The sequence below is a fragment of the Panthera onca genome, chromosome X (assembly GCF_046562875.1).
Source record: "Panthera onca isolate mPanOnc1 chromosome X, mPanOnc1 haplotype 2, whole genome shotgun sequence".
Lineage (NCBI taxonomy): Eukaryota > Metazoa > Chordata > Mammalia > Carnivora > Felidae > Panthera > Panthera onca.
The window spans coordinates 28947648-28972054 of NC_138357.1; the positions used below are offsets into that span (position 1 = coordinate 28947648).

At 37.1% G+C, this 24407-nt stretch overlaps 1 long non-coding RNA gene and 1 other non-coding gene across 3 annotated transcripts in view; one reads left to right on the forward strand and one right to left on the reverse strand.

Annotated features, from left to right (window-relative positions):
- Positions 1–7307, reverse strand: part of LOC145714541 (uncharacterized) — a 399456-nt gene extending 392149 nt beyond the window's left edge. For both annotated transcript variants that reach the window (XR_014136879.1, XR_014136880.1), the window contains exon 1: positions 7167–7307. This is a non-coding gene — a long non-coding RNA (uncharacterized LOC145714541). The remainder of the gene's footprint in view (positions 1–7166) is intronic.
- Positions 7308–12716: 5409 nt separating this feature from the next.
- Positions 12717–12801, forward strand: TRNAL-UAG (transfer RNA leucine (anticodon UAG)). Its single transcript has one exon. It is a non-coding gene; the product is annotated as a tRNA-Leu (tRNA).
- The last annotated feature ends 11606 nt before the right edge of the window (positions 12802–24407 follow it).

Sequence of the window (24407 nt, forward strand, 5' to 3'; positions counted from 1 at the left end):
CAGGAAAAGAAATTCCTATGACTTTTTTGTTTTCGCTAAGAATGGCTAAAAGAAACCACAGGGGCACCTGGGTGGCTCAGTCAGTTGAGTGTCCGACTTCGGCTCAGGTCATGATCTCACAGTTCGTGAGTTCGAGCCCCACATCGGACTCGCTGCTGTCAGCCTGTCAGCACAGAGCCCACTTCAGATCCTCTCTCCCCCTCTCTCTGCCCTTCCCCTGCTTGTGCTCTCTCAAAAATAAATATTTTTTTAAAAACACATATTTTTTGGAGTGGAACATATGGAAAACCGAGAAATAGTTCAAAGGGATGAAAACTTAGATGGATTTTCAGTATCCAATGCCTTTAGAGTAGAAGCCAGTGTGGGTGAAGATACCTGGCTGTGCTAGGGATTGTCGGGAGTTGTAAGGCATCATATATATATATAAGCAGCTACTCTCAGTTCCAGCAGATCATTATCATAAATATGGGCAAAGTGTTGCCAGATGTTCCAGTTGTTTTAAAGAACCTGAAAATCCAGATTCTTATGTGAAATCTCTGGCTTTTTAATTATTTGAAAGCAACTCAATGAAAAATAAAACAAACAAAATGCTGAGAAGACCATTACTATCTGGATTCACACACACAAATGTCCACGAGCACAAGCTGGATCTGACCCATAGGCTGCCAGTTTGTGATGTTTGCTTTAGACCTTTGTATACAGAGGATTTAAAATTTTTTCCATCTTTATTGAAGTATAACTGACAAATAAAATTGTGAGATGTTTAATGCAATGTTTAATGCAATGCAATGTTTTGATGGTGAAAAGATTCTTGCCAACTGAGTTTGATAAAACATCTCATATCCATCACCTCCCATACTTACCTAGTTTTGAAAATTTGGGTAGGAACATATGAGTTCTACTCTTAACAAATTTTAATTATATAATACAATGTTGTCAACTATAGTCACCATGTTATACATTAGATTCTCGGTTCTTATTCATAACTGAAAGTTTATACTCTTTTTTTTTAACGTTTATTCATTTTTAAGAGACAGAGTGCAAGAGGGGAGGGGCAGAGAGAGAGGGAGACACAGAATCCGAAGCAGGCTCCAGGCTCTGAGCTGTCAGCACAGAGCCTGATGCAGGGCTGGAACCCATGAACCGTGAGATCATGACCTGAGCTGAAAGTTGGACGCTTAACCGACTGAGCCACCCAGGCGGCCCATTGACTTTTCTTTTTAAAAAAAGATTCTACATATAAGTGGTATCATGTGGTATTGGTTTTTCTTTGTCTGGCTTATGTCACTTAGCATAATGCTCTCCAGGCTCACAGTTTCTTTATCCACTGATTTGTCAAAGCGGCCTTATGTTGTTTCCATAACCTAGCCACTATGACTAATGCTGATATGAACATGGGAGTACACAGGATAGATGGTTGTTAATTTCAATTTCATTACATCACAAATAACTAACATGGCAGTGAGTTGGAAATTAACACATAATTCAAGAATTTTCATCTTTCAATTATACTATGTTTGTATCTAGGTATTTCTCTTGGTTTCATGATGACCATGCAAATACACAATTTAGGAAGGTTCAATCTGGCCAAAACCTAATTCAAATTACTATAGGCTTAATGAAAATCTGACATAAGACCTGATCTCTCCTTCTAGTAAGTATTTCCCATATATGTTGGTTTCCATGGAAATATAGGGTTTTCCCTAAATATGCATACATACAATGCTGAAAAGAAGTCGTTAAAGAAAAGACTAAGCTTGATGCAGAAGACACAAATTAGGAAGTTCAGTCAAAGTAACCCTACATAGCAGCACCGACTATCTACCTAAAAATAGCTAGTGTTTTGGTAAACCACTTAGTTTGATCTTTCCCAGTACTGTAAGGAAATAAAGAGTGTGTGAAGATATAGAGACATAGGAAGCTTAGTAAAAATGGTTTGGGAATGTACAGTGCAGCTTAGGGAATATAGTCAATAATATTATAACAACTTTGTATGGCAACAGATGGTAACTACACTTACTCTGGTAAACATTTTATAATGCATATAAGTATCAAATCACTATGTTATACACCTGAAATGAATTCGATAGTGTATGTCAATTATTCTGCTGAAACAAATATAAATTCTGCTGCCTAGATAGATTTTAGTAGGTATCTCATACTCTGGTATGCTTAAAAAAGATAATTTATAAATCACCAGGTACCATTGGACTTGGATGAAAAAATAATGTTTCTTTAGGCAATGCATTGGATAAATGCCTCAGATAATACTGAATTTTGTTCAATGGTGAGTTGTACTGTATCTACTTCTGGGTATTACATTTGAAAAGAGTAGCACTACACCAGAGTATGTTCCAAACAGAGTGACCAAGATAGTGAGAAAACTAAAGTGACCTATTGCCAGTTTGCTGGGGATTAAGGGAGTTCCCAGAATACAGGACTTTTAGTACTAAAACCAAAAAATCAAACCAAAACAAGTTGGTAACCCTGGGGAGAACTTGAAGCCATGTTTTAGAAAGAAATGCTAAAGGGTTTCAGCACATTTATCCTGGAGAAGATTCTGGAGAAGGCATGATAAATTCTTCTGAGTATACTTAAAGACTTGCTTTCATTTTCTTCTGTATAGCCCCGGGAAGTTACAAGGATCAATAGGTAACATTACACGTTTAGGTTTAATACAAGAAAAAACTATTTAAAGTCATACCAGCCTAAAGATGGAATGGGATAAAACAAGAAGTAGACTTTGATGAAAATCCCCAAATAACGCAAAGCATTCTGTGTAAAGATATATCGTAAATGTTGTGGAGAGGATTCAAATTTTTGAAGTACGAGAAAGGGTTTGGATGATATGGCCTTTAGGGTCCCTTCCAATTCTGTTTTTAATGTCTATGATTCTGTAGGGTCATAAAATATTTTGATATGAGGAAGTTTGAAAATCTTACATTCATTATCAAAAAAGTAATAGAAGAATTTTAAAATAGCAAAATAAGGAGAGCCATTGGCAGGAGAGAAACCAAAATTAATCTGAGGTTAGTGTAACAAGTGATGTAAGCTGTCAAGTCACTTTTGAAGCAGCCTCGGATAAGAGATCAGCCATGGATGAAGAAAGACCATTTTAGAAGAGAATGAGAAACAGTCGCTGAGGATGGTAAAGTAATTCAAGCATTAAATTAATTCTTACATGTTTACCAAAAGGATGACAAAAAATATGCCTATTCCTCTGTGCCTCAAGAAAAGTGTTTAAGTCACTAGGGTGACTGAAATGCCAAGTATCCAGACAAGATCAGTGACAAGTATTAACCCTAAGTTTGCCTGCACCAAATTTCTGTACCATCCAAGAGAGAAACTTTAAGCTTGTCCTTGACACATAGTATTTGGGTTACGTATCACCAGGAATGGGCAAAATGGAAGTCAGAGTCATGCCCAAAATAGTTCCATCTGTCTGGGACCAATCAGTTTTAGTGCCCACAGGGCAGAACAGCCCTTCACGAGATTGAATGAAAAAGAACTGGGTGAACTCCAGTTCCTGAGGCACTGATACAAACCTAAATGTCATTTCAAAACCTTGTTTTCGTAACAGTCCACATACGTTTGCTAATTTATAAAACTTTCCCACTCCTATTTCCTTATCTATATCAACATAAGTTTTGTATTCAAAATAATCAAGGCATGAAAGCATATTACAGTCTGCTACAAATAAAGTTACAAAGACAGAAAAAGTTACACTTATTGGATACCCACTGAATGCACAGTTTTGTACTAATTATTATGGAGGTATAAAGAAAAAAGTAGGTGCAACCTCTGATTTCAATGAACTTGCAGTTCCTGGACCAAGATAGCACACAATATTCCAATTTGTTGAGCACTCATTCACTAAGGGATTTGGTACGTTCACACAGTGTAATTCACTCAATCAATCGATCAAGCATTTAACGTGGACATTGTCCACATTTTACAGGTGATGCAATGTGAACTGCCCATATGATAACAATATATACCTTTTGGCCCTGGACAGTCTGAACTTATACCTGTTCGTTTGATGTAGTTTTGAATGATATCCTTTTTCATTCTCCAAGATCCCCAATTTGGATTATAAATTATATAGTCACCTCAATTATCACAGTAGTAGATGGCAAACCTGAGATTAAAATTATGGTCTGCTCCAATGGAATAGAATAGAAAGCCCAGAACTAGACCCACAAAAGGATGGCCAACTAATCTTTGACAAAGCAGGAAAGAATATCCAATGGAAAAAAGACAGTCTCTTTAACAAATGGTGCTGGGAGAACTGGACAGCAACATGCAGAAGGTTGAAACTAGACCACTTTCTTACACCATTCACAAAAATAAACTCAAAATGGATAAAGGACCTGAATGTGAGACAGGAAACCATCAAAACCCTAGAGGAGAAAGCAGGAAAAGACCTCTCTGACCTCAGCCGCAGCAATTTCTTACTTGACACATCCCCAAAGACAAGGGAATTAAAAGCAAAAATGAGCTATTGGGACCTCATGAAGATAAAAAGCTTCTGCACAGCAAAGGAAACAACAAAACTAAAAGGCAACCAACGGAATTGGTAAAGATATTTGCAAATGACATATCAGACAAAGGGCTAGTATCCAAAATCTATAAAGAGCTCACCAAACTCCACACCCAAAAAACAAATAATCCAGTGAAGAAATGGGCAAAAAACATGAATAGACACTTCTCTAAAGAAGACATCCAGATGGCCAACAGGCATATGAAAAGATGCTCAACGTCGCTCCTCATCAGGGAAATACAAATAAAACCACACTCAGATATCACCTCACACCAGTCAGAGTGGCCAAAATGAACAAATCAGGAGACTATAGATGCTGGAGAGGATGTGGAGAAACAGGAACCCTCTTGCACTGTTGGTGGGAATGCAAACTGGTGCAGCCACTCTGAAAAACAGTGTGGAGGTTCCTGAAAAAATTAAAATAGGCCTGCCCTATGACCCAGCAGTAGCACTGCTAGGAATTTACCCAAGGGATACAGGAGTGCTGATGCATAGGGGCACTTGTACCCCAATGTTTATAGCAGCACTCTCAACAATAGCCAAATTGTGGAAAGAGCCTAAATGTCCATCAACTGATGAATGGATAAAGAAATTGTGGTTTATATACACAATGGAGTACTACGTGGCAATGAGAAAGAATGAAATATGGCCCTTTGTAGCAACGTGGATGGAACTGGAGAGTGTGATGCTAAGTGAAATAAGCCATACAGAGAAAGACAGATACCATATGGTTTCACTCTTATGTGGATCCTGAGAAACTTAACAGAAACCCATGGGGGAGGGGAAGGAAAAAAAAAAGAGGTTAGAGTGGGAGAGAGCCAAAGCATAAGAGACTCTTAAAAACTGAGAACAAACTGAGGGTTGATGGGGGGGTAGGAGGGAGGGAAGGGTAGGTGATGGGCATTGAAGAGGGCATCTTTTGGGATGAGCACTGGGTGTTGTATGGAAACCAATTTGACAATAAATTTCATATATTAAAAAAAAATTATGGTCTGCTGATTACTGGTGCTCTTTTGAACCTGATCTTAAATTAGATATACTATAATAAGAATATGACAGAAATCAATTGCTATCTTCTGAAAGTCTACTGCTAACATTGCCACTTACACACAATTACTCATACATCTTCACGTAAGCACTCCTGTCCCTGTGTGGCCTATGCTACCTGCTCGGTTATCCTCATCTGTTCTTTCCTACCTGTATAATAGCTACGAGCACACAATTCAGCTTCGGACTATAGGAACTCAACATTTGTGTTGTTCACACATCCAAATCCCTGGCTTCGGCTTTCTTGACTCTTTAAACTCACAATCAACCCACATAAGACAATCATTCTTGTAACCCTTTATTGGATAGAAAATGATTATCAGGAAGTACTCCACCTGTTATACATATATATTTAATGTTTTTTTATTTATTTTGAGAGAGAGAGAGCGAGCAAGCAAGCATGAGCCGGGGAAGAGCAGGGAGAGGGAGAGAGAGAGAACCCCAAGCAGGCTTCATGTTGTCAGCACAGAGCTCATCAAACCCACAAACCATGATGAGATTATGACTTGAACTGAAATCAAGAGTCAGATGCTCAAATGACTGAGCCACCCAGGTGCCCCTCAGGAAGGATTCTAGCTCTTAAAAAAAACTAAAGCTCCAATACCACTCATATACCAAAATTTCCTTCTATTGCAACTATTGTGCCATCATTCCTGCCTAACGAACTTCAGTCTCATTCATAGTTACTTTCTGTTTCTTGACTTACATGTTTTCTTCCAGATAATCAAACTAATTCTGGCCTCACTTTCTTTTCTATTCCACCTAAACTCCATGAAAAATCTCATCTGTTTCTATGACTTTTATATACATATTTAAACAATATGAAAACAGAGTCATAGGTTTATAGCCAAAGCACCTCACATAAAAATCTGGGTTATAAGGGGTACTCAATACATATATGTAGAATAAGGGAATTATGACAGGGTGATTACCTACTGTATGCTAAATTTTCTCCTTCCAGTTCTCATATTGGCGTTACGAATAGCATATCTGAAAAGGGCTAGCTGGTATAGCACTGGACTAATGAGGCTACAATAATCAGTCAAATCCTCAGGAAAACAATCTTCCTTAGAACTACTACATGAAAATGAAATAATATCCTAATCTTTGATCAGCTATGCCATTTACTATTACTTTTATGATTGGGTTTTTATAATAGTAGTTATACTTCTTTGTATTCTTTCCTAGGTATTAAGCAACTTATTTTAACTGTTGGCCAGTAGGTCTACAGTGGCTCCTGGCCTTTGGGCTCATGGTGTAAACAGCAGGATGTCCTATAGGAATAGTCAACTTATATAACAGTCAGCATTACATGTTCCATATAAGAGGTGCTCCATAATTCACTGATGGATAAGCATATTTTCTCACCCACACATGCACTGAAAAAAATGTCATTATATAAAAAAAGCCAAATGGAAATATTTTTAAAAAATTTGTTTTTAAAAAGTTTATAGCATTCATTCATCAGCCAGTATTTTCAAAATATAAACACCTTCATATAATGAAATACGTTATATATAAACATTTGACTAAAATAACTGTAATAAAGTAGGCCTCGTGAAATTTATTTTTCACTCACCTTGAAGTTTTCTTCAAGTCCAGATTTGTTGGTAGTTCTGCAGGCTCTCTCCAGCTTTACTTCATTAGTCTTCATAGACTTATGTTTCTAACATTGGCAGCCTAGTAACTTTCAGAACAATCCATCTACTGAGGACACCAAGAAAATCTAGATAAAACATAAAAATAACACTTTGATATAAAATAATATAATGTAATGTAAATTAAATACAGAATGTATATTTAATTTTTCCATAAAAACTACAAATTTTAGTTCAGGATGAATAAAAGAGGATTCCAGTAAACACCTAAGACTTTCAGTAGGGAATTCGGAGGGCTACATTCCAGGGTAAGGATGCACTAGACCAGACAAGCCCTCACAAGGGGACTCAAAGAAATCTGGGATTGTTAGTGCCTTCACTTAACTATTTGCCAGAATGAAAATTAAGTCATTTTTGGAGGATGAGAGCACTGTGCCAAACCTCAAATTTATCTAACATTTTATACACAATTCTTTGGCTTTAAGCAAAATATAAGCAACTATACACAAATAAAGAATTTTAGAAATTAAAGAAAAAATACACCCTGCCAATAGACAAATAGGAGATTTATATATTGGAATTATCAATTATGACTTCTATAGTTAAGGAATATAAAGAAAAAATTTAGAAATTGGCAGAAGGAAAAAAAACTGGCAGAAAGCTAAAACTAAAAACTAAGAATCATATGGAAATTCTGGAATTTAGAGATACACTAATTCAAGTAAGAACTCAAAAAATAGGTTTAAGGATACTATACATAGAAAATCCTAAAGACCACTAAAAAGCTAGTAGAAATAAAAAACGAACTCAGTAAAGTTGTAGCATACAAAACTAATACCCAGAAATCAGTAGTGTTTCTATACACGAATAACAAAGTAGCAGAAAGAGAAATTAGGAAAACAACACCATCTATAAGTGCACCAAAAAGAATAAAATATTTAGGAGTAAACTTAACCAATTAGGTCAAAGACCTGTCCTCTGTAAACTATAAAACATGAAAGAAATTGAAGATGACACAAATAAATGGAAAGATATTCCATGTTGATGAACTAGAAAAATTAATAATGTTAAAATGCTGATATTACTCAAAGCAATCTACAGATTCAATGAAATCCCTATTAAAATATCAACAGCATTTTCACAAAGCTAGAATAATACTAAAATTTGTATGGAACTCCAAAATACCTCTAATAGCTAACGCAATCTTGAAAAAAAAAAAAAAAAAAAAACAAGCTGGAGGCATCACAATTTTAGATTTCAAGATACATTACAAAGCTGTTGTAATTAAAACAGTATGGTACTGGCATAAAAGTAGACACGTATATCAATATAAAAGAATAGAGAGTCCAGAAAGAAACTTAAAATTATTTGGTCAATTAATATATGACAACAGCGGCAAGAATATACAATGGTGAAAAGATAATTTCTTCAATAAATGGTGCTGGAAAAACTGGACAGCTACATGTAAAACAATGAAACTGGACCACCTTTTAACACCATACACAAAAACAAACTCAAAATGGATTAAACACCTAAATGTGAGTCCTGAAACCATAAAAATTGTACAAAAGAGCACAGGCAGTAATTTCTCTGACACTGGTTGTAGCAACATTTTCCTAGATGTGGCTCCTAAGGCAAGGGAAACAAAAGCAAAACTAAATTATTGAGACTACATCAAAATAAAAAGCTTTTGAAAAAAATGTTTTAATAAAAATATATAGGAAAAATAAAAAGCTTTTTCACAGCAAAGGAAACAATCAACAACAGAAAAAGGCAACCTGTGGAATGGGTCAATATATTTAAATTATATATCTAATCAGGGGTTAGTTTCCAAAATATATAATGAAAAATAATTACACAACTCAACCCCCCAAAAAACCCAGACAATCCAACTAAAAAATGGGCACAGGACCTGAACAGACATTTTTTCCAAAGAAGACACACAGATGACCAACAGACACATGAAAAGATGTTCAACATTACTCATCATCATGGAATGTAAATCAAATCAATAATCAGATACCACCTTATGCATGTTAGAATGGTTAAAATCAAAAAGACAAGAAGTAACAAGTGGTGACAAAGATGTGGAGAAAAAGAAACCCCCTATTGGTGTAGGAATGTAAATTGGTGCAGCCACTGTGCAAAACAGTATGGAGGTTCCTCAAAAAATTAAAAATAGAAATACCACCGGGTGCCTGGGTGGCTCAGTTGGTTGAGCATCCGACTTCAGCTCAGGTCATGATCTTGCGGTTTGTGAGTTGGAGCCTCACATCAGACTCGCTCGCTGCTGTCAGCACGAAGCCAGCTTCAGATTCTCTGTCCCCCTCTCTCTGCCCCTCCCTTGTTCACACTCTCTCAAAATAAACATTAAAAAATAGAAATACCATGTGATCCAATAATTCCACTATTGTGTATTTACCTGAAGAAAATGAGAACAGGAACTCAAAAAGATATATGCACCCCTATGTTTATTAAAGCATTATGTATAATAGTCAAGATATAGAAGCAACTTGAATGTCCATCAATAGATAAATGTTTATGCAGCTATAGAAAAGATGAGATCATGTTATTTGAGACAACATAAATGGACACAGAAGGTACTATACTAAGTGAAATAAGTCAGATTGAAAAAGACAAATACCATATGATTTCACTCACAAGTGTAATCTAAATGAAACAAATGAATAAGCAAAAAGCATATATATGTATATATATACACACACATACATATAATTGTATAGATATATAAACCATGATATATAACAATATATAACATACATATACCCAATACCACAACAATACATAGATAGACATATAACAATCATAAATATGTATGATTGGAAAGGAGAAAGAAAAGTGGGCAAAAATAACAATGAAGATGTAACGTCTGAAAATATCCCAAACAGATAAAAGACATTAAGCCACAAATTCAAGAAGTACTATACATCACAGGAATATGAATACAAATAAAATGATACATAGACACATCATAAGAAAACTAGTAACAATCAAAGACAAAGGGAATATATTAAATCTAGCCAGAGAAAAGACATTTTGGCTTCACAGGACTAACAAAATGACTATAGATAACTTATTAACTGAAACAGTGTAATAACATGTCCAACGTTCTAAAAGAAAATAGTTGTTAACCTATATTTCTATAAGTAGCAAGAAGAGACTTTAAAATGTAGGTTTAAAAGTCCCCTTCTGACCTAGATGGAATAGCAGGTATCAAACAACCCCAAGAAAACATTATAACGCTATATTAAAAATTGCAGAGATTGGTTTGAAGGCAGAAAAGCACAGCCAAGACTTAAAGAATCAAACTCATGAGAGAATGGAGACAAATTGGAGTATATAAAACACAAAGAACTGTTTGAATACATCAGAGTTCAGCAAAGGCAGCTAGTACTTGAGGCATCAAGCTCAAGGGAGAATGAAGACACATTGAAGGAAACTCTGAAATTATGGCTATTTTACTTCTTAGGACATTTGCCATTTCTTGCAAGGAAGATGAAAGCTAACAGAATGCAGATTTCTTGAGCTTGCAGCAGTCTCTCTGGGCTTATAACACGAATATTTGCATTTAGGGCTACTAAAAAAGCCATAATCTAAGGGACAACAGTTCAGAGAAAAGGGAATTACAGAGAAGTAAGTCTAACATACTATGCATACTTTTCCCTTGAAACAATTTTATGAGTCATAAGCTGCACTTGTGAAGAGGGTTATTCTGAAAAACCAAACAAAAAGTACCTGTAAGAGGAGATAAAATACAGAGTTCAGGGCCTACAAAGGAAAAAGTAGCATGGTAAATGACCAAGGCTTTTTGCTAATACTCTAAAAAGGATATATCCTAGAGAAAGATCAAAATGTAAACAGACCAGTCTCAATACGATCTAGGTAATTTGACCATACTCTATCTTCCTGCAAGAATAAAGGTGTATCTTCTCTAAGGGAAGACAATAGGATCCAGAGCCTCTTAATTTTTACTTGTATAATGTCTACTATTCAACATAAAATTGACAGGCATGGCATGAAACAGGACCAACTGACTGAAATCCAAGAGAAAAGATGGTCAATAGAAACACAACCACTGGTAAACCAGATACTGAAGCTATCAGATTCAGATTTATGAAGAACTATGATGAGCATCTTCAAGTATATGGACAAAAAGATGGAAATTTTCACAAATAAATAATAAAAATAATCAGATGAAAATCTTAGAAATAAGCTTTAAAATGAATAAAAATTAAAATAACCCAATTAAGAATTTGATTGATTTAACAGCAGATCCATACATAGCAGAATCGACAAATACTAAACTGGAAGACAGGTTAGTAAAAAAGGTACAGAGTAAAGCATAGGAAGGAAAAAAAGAAAAATACAAAAGGTCTATTATATGTGTAAATGGAATCTAAGAAGAGAAGAGAGAGAATGGATCAAAAGAATATTTAGAATGATATCAGCCAACAGCTTTCTGATAGTTTTCCAAAGGTGATTAACACAATCAACCATAGATAAGAGGGTATCTATGAACACAAGCAGTATATATATCTATATGCATGTACACACACACACACACACACACACACACACAGCACATGACAGTAAAACTTCTATAAATCAAAGACAATGTTTAAAATTAGCCAAAGGATTGCTTTTAAAGTTCCATTACATTCCAAAGAGCACCAATAAGACTAACAGCTGGGGTTTTTTTTGTTATTTTTTATTTTCTAGGAAAGCCTAAAGGAAGAATAATATAGTTCTTTAAGGGACTGAAAGCAAATACCTACAAACTCACCATACAATTTACAATGAAAATATCTTCACACATGCAAGCAAAATAAAACATCTTCAGACAAACAAAAGCACAAAGAATTACTAGCAAATTTGCACTAAAATACATACTAAAAAGGAAATATTTATGGGACAGAAACAATCTAAGATAGAAGTACAGCAATGCAGCAAAGAATGACAACTCCTGGGGCGCCTGGGTGGCTCAGTTGGGTAAGCGTTTGACTTCAGCTCAGGTCATGATCTCACAGTTTGTAGGTTCAAGCCCCAAGTCAGGCTCTGTGCTGACAGCTCGGAGTGTGGACCCTGTTAAGGATTCTGTGTCTCCCTCTTTCTCTGCCCCTCCCTTGTTCATGCTCTGTCTCCTTCTCTCTCAAAAATAAATAAACATTGAAAAAACTTAAAAAAAAAAAAGAATGTCAACTCATGAAAAGGTAAACTTAAATGGATATTGACCATTTAAAGTAAGAGTAATTCTATATTATGTGGCTTTAAATATGCATAAAATCAAGATTCTTGGCAACAATGTCACAAAATATAAGAGGAAAATGAATAGAGGTAAAGTATTAAGAGGTCCTTGTATCTTTGGGAAGTAATAAAAGCAGTAATTTATATTACACTTTAATGAGACAAGGATGCATTTTGTAATCTCTAGGGTAACCACTAAACAATATGAATGATTTATTACTAACAGGATAATAAAGGAAATAGAATAAAAAAAACACTTATGGGGTGCCTGGGTGGCTTAGTTGGTTAAGCATCTGACTTAGGCTCAGGTCATGATCTCAAGGTTTGTGGGTTCAAGCCCCACGTTGGGCTCTGTGCTGACAGCTCAAAGCCTGGAGCCTGCTTTGGATTCTGTGTCTCCCTCTCTCTCTCTGCCCCTCCCCCACTCTCACTCTGTCTCTCTCTCTCTCTCTCTCTCTCTGTCTCAAAAATAAATAAACATTAAATTTTTTTTAAAAATAACACTTAATTCAGAAGAATCCAAGGCAAGGTAAAGAGAGGAACACAGCCAAGACATGCCCAAAAGAAAGTACATGGTAAACTGGTAGATAAAAAAACCCATACATCAATAATGACACTAAATAAAAATCACTAAAGACTCTAAATAAAAGACAAATATTGCCAGACTAACAATGAAAATAAAACCCAAACGTGTTTTGCTTACCAAAGACATACCTTAAATACAAGGAAAATATAAAAGTTGAAAATAAAGAGTATAAAAGATATCCCATTGGATACAATTAACTCAAAGGGAGCTAATGTAGCTGTATTAATATCAGACTTTAAAGTAAGAAAATAGACAGGAAAGGAGACAAAGAGGCAAATTTCACAATGACAAAACGTCACCTCAACAGGAAGGAACAATTCTAAATCTGCATATAACCAATAACATAGTTTGAAAATGTATAAATCGTATGTTGGCAAAAGGGAAAAAAATGTACAAATCCACAATCAGATTAGGAGATATTAACACATCTCTCTCCCTAAATGACACCAAAACAAAACAAAACAAAATAGTGAGGATATAGAAGATATAAACAAGTTGTCTCACTTGGGGCTTTCCCAGAAGCAGATCTGGATATAAGGATTTAAGTGCTAGCAACTGACTCATGAGGTTCAGGGAATACTGGTAGCGGACTGGGGAATTGTTAAAGGAAAGAAAAGCTGGTTACTGCTACATTGTACTGTGGGCAATGGGACTAATTGTTATGAGTCATCACTGAGAAGCGGTTAAAAAAAATATCCCTCAGCATTATCCCAACCGAGGGGTAGCAGACCTGGCATATTTACACACCTCCCAAGAGTAATCAGTTGAGGGCTGCTCTCCAGGGGTATCAATCTCTAGCACTTAGGGCCTACAACGTGCATGTGGGCAGCAAGACCTCCACCATTTTGGAAAAAGCCCTTGGTCACAGAGCTGCAAGTCGCTGGCAATTCCAAGTAAGCCAGGGCACATGGCAGTGTCCCAAGAATACGTGTGAGGTACTCATGGCATCTGCTACAACAATGAACAAAAATGACCTCATTGACATTTATAGGACACTGAACTGAAAAACTATCCCATACACATTGTTTCTAAGTGCACATGAAACATTTATCAAAATAGACCATATGCTGCATCATAAAGCAAGTCTCAACAAATTTTAAATGATTAAAATCATACTTAATATGTTCACTGACCACTGTGGAATTAAACTGAAATTTAACAACACAATGATAGCCAGGGAAATCCACAAATGTTTGTAAGAATGTGTCTTAAAAAACCCAAACACTGATGTTGTCTGATGTGTCAAGAAAGGCCTCCTGAGGTAGAAAACTCCATGCCAGATATGGGAATTAGACAAGAAGGGCAGTAAAAAACATGTTCCACATATAAGTAATAATATGTGTGAAGGCTACAGAAGTCAGGAAAGGCTTCTTGAAGGAGGTGTCTTGAAATGGGCTTTCAAAGATTACCAAGATGGGGGACACCTGAGTGGCTCAGTCAGCTGGGCGTCTGACTCTTGGTTTTGGCTCAGGTCATGATTTCACGGTTCATGAGATCGAGCCCTGCATCGAGCCCTGCATCAAGCTCTGTGCTGACAGCACAGAACCTGCTTGGGACTCTCTCTCTCTCTCCCTCACTCTCTGCCCCTTCCCTGCTCACATGCTCTCTCTCTCAAAATAAACAAACATTAAAAAAAATATTACCGATATTTGGCTGCATAGAGAAAAAGAAATGAAAGGACACTGCAGGCAGAAAGAACAATAAGTAAAAATAGGAATAAACATAACATGCCAGTGTCAGTGAACCTTAATGAAACCTAGACTCTTTGATGGGTAGCAATGGGGAATTAAACTGAAGAGGCAGACTGGATCAGATAATGGCCTGGAGGGCACAGGTTTTAGATACAGCCCAACACATAACAGCTGCCTGTGTATATACTTATGTAGCAGGCTTCCTTTGTAAGGGAAGCTGCAATAGAACATTATTTAAAAACCTTAACTTTACCCACAGAGATATTAAAAGCCACTGAGTAAATATATCCTTTTAATAACACATGTAAAGGGGGTCCACCTTCTGTTCCTGAGAAGGCATTCTTCTATTTAGTATACAGTGTAACAGCAGGTTGCTATCAAGTCCAATGTTATTTAGTAACAGATTGTTACAGTAGAACAATCTAATTCAGCCCATTCTTGGTCTTCCAGCAGTCCAGCAGTAATGGACTGTTTCGGTTAATTGAATGTTCTGTACACTCGCCATGCAAACACGGAGGGTTTAGCAACAGTTACAAAATGTGAGCACAATCCAAGTCGTTGAATACAGATTAAGAGCTCAAAACTCGTGTGCTTAAATTCTTTCAATTCAATTCAGTTTAACTTTCTTTGATGAATCACAAAGCTCTTCAGGATCTTACAGGTAGGATCCAAGAGTCATCTATAGAAACACCGATCCTTACTAGATTATATGTCCAGAAACGTTGAGCCTAGAAGTACCCAGTCAGGCATTGCCAAAGAAAACAATTTCTTATCAGGTGGTACTCTAAGCTAGTACAGGAAAAAGTGTGATGGGGTTTTGGGAAATCCTTGGAGAATATCCTGCCAACAGTTGTACAGGTTTGGAAAAGGGAAGTATCTCCTGTACTGGGTCTGAGAAATATACGGCTGTGTATTTCCCAGGAGAACCCCCAAGGAAGGGGCGCCTGGGTGGCTCCGTCAGTTAGGCATCCGACTCTTGATTTCAGTTCAAGTCAGGATCTCACGGTTCATGGGTTCAAGCTCTGCATAGGGCTCTGCACTGACAGCACAGAGCCTTCTGGGGATTCTCTCTCTCTCCCCCTCTCTCTGCCCCACCCCTTTCTCAAAATAAATAAATAAACATTAAAAAAAAAGAACCCCCAAGGAAGATATCGCTTTGGTACTGAGTCATAATGGATGCAATCTATAGCTCTGTTCATTTACAGTGATTTTCCTCTATGTCTATAGTCTAGCCTTCCATTCCAAGATGGGAGTGTGTCACCATTCTTGGATTCTTATCACCTAGGGTCCAGGACCTGCAGAGTTCTGAAACCCAGAATACTGTAGATGGAGGAATTAAGGTAAGACACTATAGTAAGAATCCACACGGACAAGGAGGCATTATAATACATGCAGCATCGTATGGAAAACACAGAAAATACACACAAAATATATTTTACTGTTTAAACTATTTTGAGGTGAGTGTTGGGGGAAGAATTAACATTTAATAAGATTAAATCTTCACAATTATTATCCTTATTACTATTATTATCATATTTATGAAATTATTCCCATTTTTACAGAGAAGGAAACTTAAGTTCAGTGAGATTGACTAAGCTAATGTATGTAACCTATTCTTACTCACACAGTGAATAAGTTTTTGAATCAGTATTTAAACTGAGATTTGTCTGATTCCAAAACTGCTCCCTTTTCACTCTTCCACACACTCTCACATTTATTTTGGCAAAAGCTCAGAAAAGTAAAGAGGAAATAATAACAGCTAAAATGTTGAGTCTATGTGTTAGGTAGTGAACCAAGCGCTTCGCACACATTATCTCTACTTAAAGTTACAGAAAACGAGGTCCGGGGAACTTAGGTAACATGTCCAAGTCACATAGTAAATGGAGGAACCAGGATTTGAATGTACTCCTTAATTTCAGAGTGTACTTTCTAAAGTACTATGCTATATTTGATGAGAGGCATACCATATATCCTAACCTGATCTTGGGCACTCAAAGTCAGAATGTCCAGAGTTCTTCATCCAACTAGGATATAAATACCCATGTTGTATTCATATTTTAAATTTGTCGTATTGTGTTTAGTCTTAACACTCCATGAGAAGATACTGCAGTAACTAATAAAGAGAAGTAGACAGAATTTTGTTCCTGGATAATGCCACTTGGCGAAGAGCTATCTCCTGCAGCACACAGGGCCTGATTTGAAGGGGCAGTAGGTGGCCCGAGCCCAAGGTAATATTGTGGACTCTCCACCAATTTATGCCACGTGGTCCCAGATAAAGTCACCAGCTTCTTCTGAACTGGTTCATCTTCTGTAACCTTCCCTAGCATGCTTTTTCATTCCTCATGGAGCTCTCCCCTAAACAAACAATTCCGTATCTTTTCCTCTCCTCCTGAATTCTTTCCGAAAGAAATGCAGTAATAAATTGCATATATTTGTTCTCAAGCTTGTGATATGCCTGAGGAGTTTTAAGTACTGTTTGGTTCTCTAGAAATCCAATTCACAAAAAAAAAAAAAAAAAAAAAAAAAAAGAGAGAGAGAGAGAGGGAGAGAGAGACAGAGAGAGAGAAAAGAGAAAAGATCAAACCTCTTGCTGTATTAATGGAGCACCATGTTAACAATTAATTACGCTAGCTGTAGAAAGGTCAGGGTTTGAAATGGTGCAAGTAGATTATCCACTCCTCTCACATACTACTCATTTATAATACTGGTATGAAAGGAGAAGAAAGGCCTGAGATCTGTGTCCTAAGGAATTCTTAGGACTAAGGAATTCTTAGTTCCACAACTAAGGAATTCTTCCTCAGGGGATATCCTCTAATCTGAGGAGTGACCAAGTCAAGTCTAAGGTGATGAGAAAAGGCACCCTGCCTCTGGCTAATAGCTCTCTAGACACAAGAGTGGGTAAACTATGGCCTGTGGGCCAAATCCAGACTGCCATCTGTTTTTGTAAACAAAGCTTTATTGGAACACAGCCACACCTATTCATTTAGATATTGCCTATGACTGCTTTGCCATTACAGTAGCAGAATCTAGTTGTTGTACCAGAGAACTATAGCCCACACAGACAAAACTGTTTACTATGTGGTTCTTCATAGAAAAAGTTTCTCAACCCTTGGCCTATGGTAGCAGTTGACTTGTAAAATGTCAATGAACACAAAATTAACCCATGCAAATGTCCATCAGGTGCCTTCTGCTCCCTTCCACCCTCTTGTTCTCCATCCATCTTCACTGGAGATCTCAGAAGGCAGATGCCCTACAAAAACTAAAGTGAAGTTCAGTATCACTCATCATCAGAAAAATAAAAATCAAAACCACAATGAGGTACCACATCATATCTGTCAGAATGGTGAAAATTAACAACTCAGGAAACAACAGATGTTGGTGAGGATGCAGAGAAAGGGGAACACTTTTGCATTGATGGGAATGCAAACCAGTGTAGCCACTCTGGAGAACAGTATGGAGGTTCATCAAAAAATTAAAAATAGAATTACCCTATGACCCAGCAATTGCACTACTAACTATTTATCCAAAGGATACAAAAGTGCTGATTTGAAGGGGCAAATGCACCCCAATGTTTACAGCGCTATCAACAATAGCCAAATGTGGGAAAGATCCCAAATGTCCATCAACTGATGAAGGGATAAAGAATATGGTGTGTGTGTGTGTATATATATATATATATATATATATATATATATATATATATATACACAATGGAATAATACTCAGCTATCAAAAGGAATGAAATCCTGCCATTTGCAATGACATGGATGGAACTAGAGGGTATAATGCTAAGAGTAATAAGTCAGTCAGAGAAAGACAAATAGTATATGATTTTACTCATATGTGGAATTTAAGAAACACAACAGATGAACGTGGGGGAAGGGAAGGAAAAATAAGATAAAAACAGAGAAGGAGGCAAACCATAGGAGACTCTTAAATACAGAGAACAAACTGAGGGTTGCTGGCGGGCTGTTGGGTGGGGGATGGGCTAGATGGATGATGGGCATTAAGGAGGGCACTTGTTGGGATGAACACTGGGTGTCATATGTAAGTGATGAGTCACTAAATTCTACTCTTGAAACCATTAGTACCCTATATGTTAACTAAGTTGAATTTACATAAATTAATTAAAAAAAACTAAAGTGAAGCTTTTAAGGAAATTTCAGTAAATGGAAAAAAGGATAGAACAGAAAATTTTAAAAAACCCTCTAGAATATAGAAGACTTAAGTTGTAAGGTTGAATTGAAAAGAGGGAAAAGTTAGAAAAGTTCAAGTTAGTATGAGGACATTTAGGACCTTGGAAGAGAGGAGTTTTTGGAGCATGACAGGTTTCCTAATGCTTATTTATTCTGAAATCTTTACTAGAAACTTCCTGACTCATACACAGCAAATAGGAACTAAATAACTCTTCTCTAGTCCATATATCAATTCATTCATTCATTCATTCATTCATTTTACATTTTTGAGTCAGGTACTAGAATGGATGTTGAGAATGCAGTAGTGAATAATCAGAACTTGGTTTCTCTTCCCACAGAAACTATAGTTTAGTGGGGGAAAACAAGAATTAAAGACATACTCACAAGAAGTTATAATTCTGATAAGCAACAAAAAAGAAAACCACAGGATATTCTGCAAGTATATATCAAGAAATCCTAATCTAGAATGGAGTGGTGGGGTGTAGGGAATCAATACTGGCCACATAGATAAAGGACATTTAAACTAAGGCCTGAAGGGTGGATAGTTTGTATCAATCGCTCTTTTTCCAATTCCTATTCTTGCCTGGGGATAAGAACTTGGCTTCTGCAAAGTATGCAAAGAAAAGTGATTCCTTAGCAAAAGAAACATAGAATCATTAGGTTGAATATATAGGTAGGGTCCAAATCAGACTAGACCTTGAATGTTCTAGGATTTTATTGCAATAATAATTATTTAGAAGCAATTTAGAAGCAATGGGGCATCATGATTTCACTTACAGTTTTATTCTATCACTCCAGAAAGAAAGTAGAGAATAGATGAAAGGGCGGGAGGCCATACTTTACATGGGCAGTCTTAGGGGGCCTTTGGAATAGCTTCTGTCTCCCCTCAATTTTATTCATCATTTTTCTTCTTCCATACTCCCTACTTTCCTGCCTACTTTCTCTTTTTCCTTGCCTTCCTCTACTCTAAATGGTCCACTGCCCTTGGATTTCAGCTCTCAAGCTTATGCTATTAGTTTTACTGCTTAGCAATCAAATCAGCTCTTGTGGACTGGCTGGGGAAGCCAGACATCACTTAAAGTGTCGGAACATAGGTTGTGTGCCAGGTTGAGGTTTGTCTGTAAGGGCAAATATCTTTTGTTTGGAAGTTGGAAAACATCTGTACTACAGGTACAGGCTCAGTGGGTGCTCGATCTTGTTTACTTAGAGATTACAGTGGACTCTGCCTTGGCATACAAATGGAACAACAACACATAGGTGTACCTCAAGGTCAGCAGATGAAGGGTGTGTGAGTGTGTTCGTACACGTGCACACTCTAGGCCTCCCTCTTATTTCCAACTGAACAGGAACACTCAATCCCTTGTCCATCATTGAACACCCACAACCTGGGCCGTCTGACTTTCTCCTCCTCTACTTATTTTCTTCCTTCCTTGTTTGTTATTTCATTTCACAGCATTTCTCTCATCAAGGAACAAGATGTTTTATCTTCAGCTAAAGATTGTGTCATCAGCAAAGCAGATGAGTACAGCATCTTTTGTTACAAGGGCCCTTCTAAGCATAGCTGTAAATTCATAATATTCTCTAACAAATACTTAGCCTCCATGGAAGGCTGGCCTGCTGCAAACATTTACAAATACAGACTGCAGACTACTGTGATTCAATGGTAGTTGTCCATATACCTCATACATCAGTACTCTTCATCACCGTAAAGTGTAGCCGTTAGAGCTCTTATGTCACAGTAACCACAGCTTAAATAATATTGTGATGGAAATTGTTGTTTAACAAATACTTCTAAGTCTTGAGAGATGGCCCACTTGTTTCAAGCAATATACATTCATATAACATTCATTTTCTAGTACCTAGAAAATAAGAGCCAGGGTAATCCTAATCTATTAGGATTAAGCTCTCCACATTTCTGGGGTTTCTTACTTTATCAGACCTCCCTCCTCTTCTCTCCTCTGATGCCTGGTAATAAGTCCCATGGTCAGAGTGAAAAGGAAATATATACAACCACAAAACAGCCTCTGCCTTGCCCTGATGTTTCTGAGGGATATCCCGTCAAGGTCAATCAATATCCGGCTGAGATATCTAGGTGACCTACAAGGCAACAGAGCCCCCAGTTGATACATAGCAGTCCTTAACCTACCTGTGTTCTGGTCGAGCAAGGACCTAGAACTGCTTCTGATTCTACATCCATGTCCATGGTAAAGCCATCACCACACTGCGAAACGAAGCCTCAGCTACATTCTTCTCTGGTGTTGCCTCCCAATTGTGGTATCATTTCAGCTGCTTTCTCCAACTACTAGCTTCCTTCAGGTGTTGCATATTTTCACCAGCCTCTGGCCCTTTTACTATTCCACAGATTCAATTTATTCAATTAAAGACTGGCGTCTCCTTAAAGGGTGAAGCAGTGTATGATAATCATTAAAGGCAGTGTTTCTCACACTTCAATCTGCATAAGTATCACCAGGGGATCTTCTTTTTTTGTTGTTGGTGGTGGGGTGGGGGGGAGATCTTAACATGCAGATTCTAATATAGAAAGTTGGGGTGGGGCCTGAGAGTCCCCATTTCTAATATGCTCCTACATAATGCTGATGATCCTGGTCCATGGGAAGATTAATATCTAATATGCAGGTTTGTGTATTAAATAAGCCAACCAAATGAAAGTGAAAGGGATATGAAGGGAAATGAAGGGAAATCAACATATTTTTGTATCCTTACTTTGGGAACTGCTATGAGATTTCCATATATGATCTAATTTAAACCTCACAGCGACATTATTAGGAAGCTAATATTAGTCCCATTTTCATGATAAGGACAAAGGGTTAATATACGATAGGTACTTTGTCCGAGGTTTGAAAGCTACAGATGTGTCTGATATAATGCTGTACGCATGTATGTATGTATTTATATTTCCTTTAAAAAATGTTTCCTTTTAATTCTAGTATAATTAACATAGTGTTGTGTTAGTTTCAAGTGCACAGTACAGTAATTCAACAATTCTATACATTACTCAGTGCTCATCATGATAAGTGCACTCTTAATCCCCTTCACATATTTCACCCATCCCCCATTCACCTCCCTTCTGGTAACCATCAGTTTGTTCTCTTTAGTTAACAGTCTGTATTTTGGTTTGTCTCTTTTGTTCTTAATCGTTACATCACAGTACCTCTACACTTATTAAGAAAATAGGCCAGGGCACCTGGTTGGCTCAGTCAGTTAAGCGTCTGACTCTGGATTTCAGCTCAGGTCATGATGTCATGATTCGCGAGATGGAGCCCCACGTCCAACTCTGCACTGACAGCGGGGAGTCTGCTTGGGATTCTCTCTCTCTCTCTCTCTCTCTCTCTCTCTCCCTCTCTCTCTGCCCCTCTACTGCTCTCCCTTTCTCTCTCTCTCTCTCTCAAAATAAACAAATAAACATTAAAAAAAAGAAAATAGGCCAAAGAAAAAAATGCTTGGCAAGGTAAAACTAGTCATTTTGACCCAAGTTTTTAGCTGTATAATTGCAAGTGTTCAAAAGAGGTTACTTACTGACATTTCATGTACAGGCACTTGATTATCAAAAAACTGGCTGGACAAGATTACTCTCAATGACTAAAACTCTATAATGCTGTATTTGGTAATGGTGCAATTTCAGATAACAAATATTTACCATTCTGAAATGAAAATGGGCACAAGAAGTCAAATGGCATTCAAATAATCAGCTTTATTGATGGTCAAACTAGATTTGAAAACTGGATTTAGTTCTAAAGCTAAAATTGGGCTTCCTACATACTCAATACTCCCAATCTTAAGATAATGCTCCCCACTAAAGGGGAGGCATGATTTACCAATACAGATGGGGGGTAAGTTAGAGAAGAGAGAGCAGAACAGTAGTTGAAAGCCACTAGAACTGATCTGTTTATCCCATAAAGACTACAAGCATTTATGAAATTCACCTTGTTTGAGCAGAGGGAGTCCAAGGGGAAGGAAAGAGAGAGATACAGAGACAGAGAGAGATTGAGATAAGCCTGCCTTGCCTTTTAAATACATTTATTCTGTCTTCTGGTTAAAACTCTTGGGGACTCCCTTGAGAAAGAGTATGTAGAGTTTAAAAGAGAAACCAGAAATACTCTCTCCAAAATAACTCTCCATATCTTCCCCAGAAAAAGAAGTAGAAGTCCCCTTATATAAAGTACTATGCAGTACAAGTCCCCTTATATAAAGTACTATGCAGCAACCATGGGATAAGTGAAAAAGTCTCCCATCCCCATATAATGATAAATATGTACTTTCTTAACTTGGCAGCAAAGACTTGAGGTTAAAGTGTATGGGCTCCACTTAAATTGCAAGTACTTGAATTCCAGCTTTGCTAATTATTCTGGAACACTGAAAAAGTCACTTATTCTCTGCATGTCAACTTGCCCTTATGTAAAATGGTAATAACAAGAACAGATTTGGGGAAGTTGTGGCAACAGCAAAAACAGCAAAATAGTCTTGAGTCTCTCTGAATCCTCTGATAAAAGCACACAGAAAAACTAGGTATCAAAGTTCAAACTTATGAGCAACAGGGGCACCTAGCTGGTTTAGTCAGTAAATCATGTGACTCTTAACCTCAAGGGTCATGAGTTCAAGCCCCATGCTGGGGGTAGAGATTACATTAAAAAGTAAACACATAAAAACTTTTAAAAACCCACGAGCAACATTTATAACAAGAGAAACTGACAAGATATCCTCGCAACCTCTAAATACCAGCAGATAAACAGGACAAATGTTAATATGGCAAGACCAGCATGATATTAGGAGATATGTAGAATAAAACAGAGGGAAGCAACCGATCTGATGGATCTTAGAACATAAGAGTCCCAAACTAGCCTGAAAGTGTTCAGTGGAAACAGAGCAGACTAAATTGAGAACACAACCTGAAACTGGATGGGGAATAGAAGAAAGGACATAAAGATGTAATATAAAAGAGGTTAAGTAAAAACCTTGGAGCAATGAATTGGAATTGGAAGTATACATACAAAATCAAATTTTCTTTCTTTCTCCCTCCCTTCCTTCCTTCATCTTTATCTCTTCCTTCCTTCCTTCCCTTCTTCCTCCCTCCCTTCCTTTCCTCCTTCCTTCCTTCCTTTCTTTCCTATCAATCATTTTTCTATCTTCACCAGCTTTATACATAGAAAAGGCCTAGAAACATTGGAGAAACAAGTAGTAATAAGTTGTCTAACACCCAGATTGTGGACTTAAAATACAGTGTTCCATCAAAAGATAGTGCAGCATCTAAGATTCTAGGTCAGCCACATCTGATCATACCAGATAGTGAAAATGCTATCAAAAAACTATTAGCATCATGTTAAAAGAACTCATGGGCCAATGTGAAAAAGATCTTACTGGCTGAATACGGGAAAGTTTGAGATTCAAAAAGGATTGCAATGGGGGGTAATGTCAGCAAAATGGCACAGTATATAGCTCCAAGCTGCCTCTACTAAAGAAACATCACAA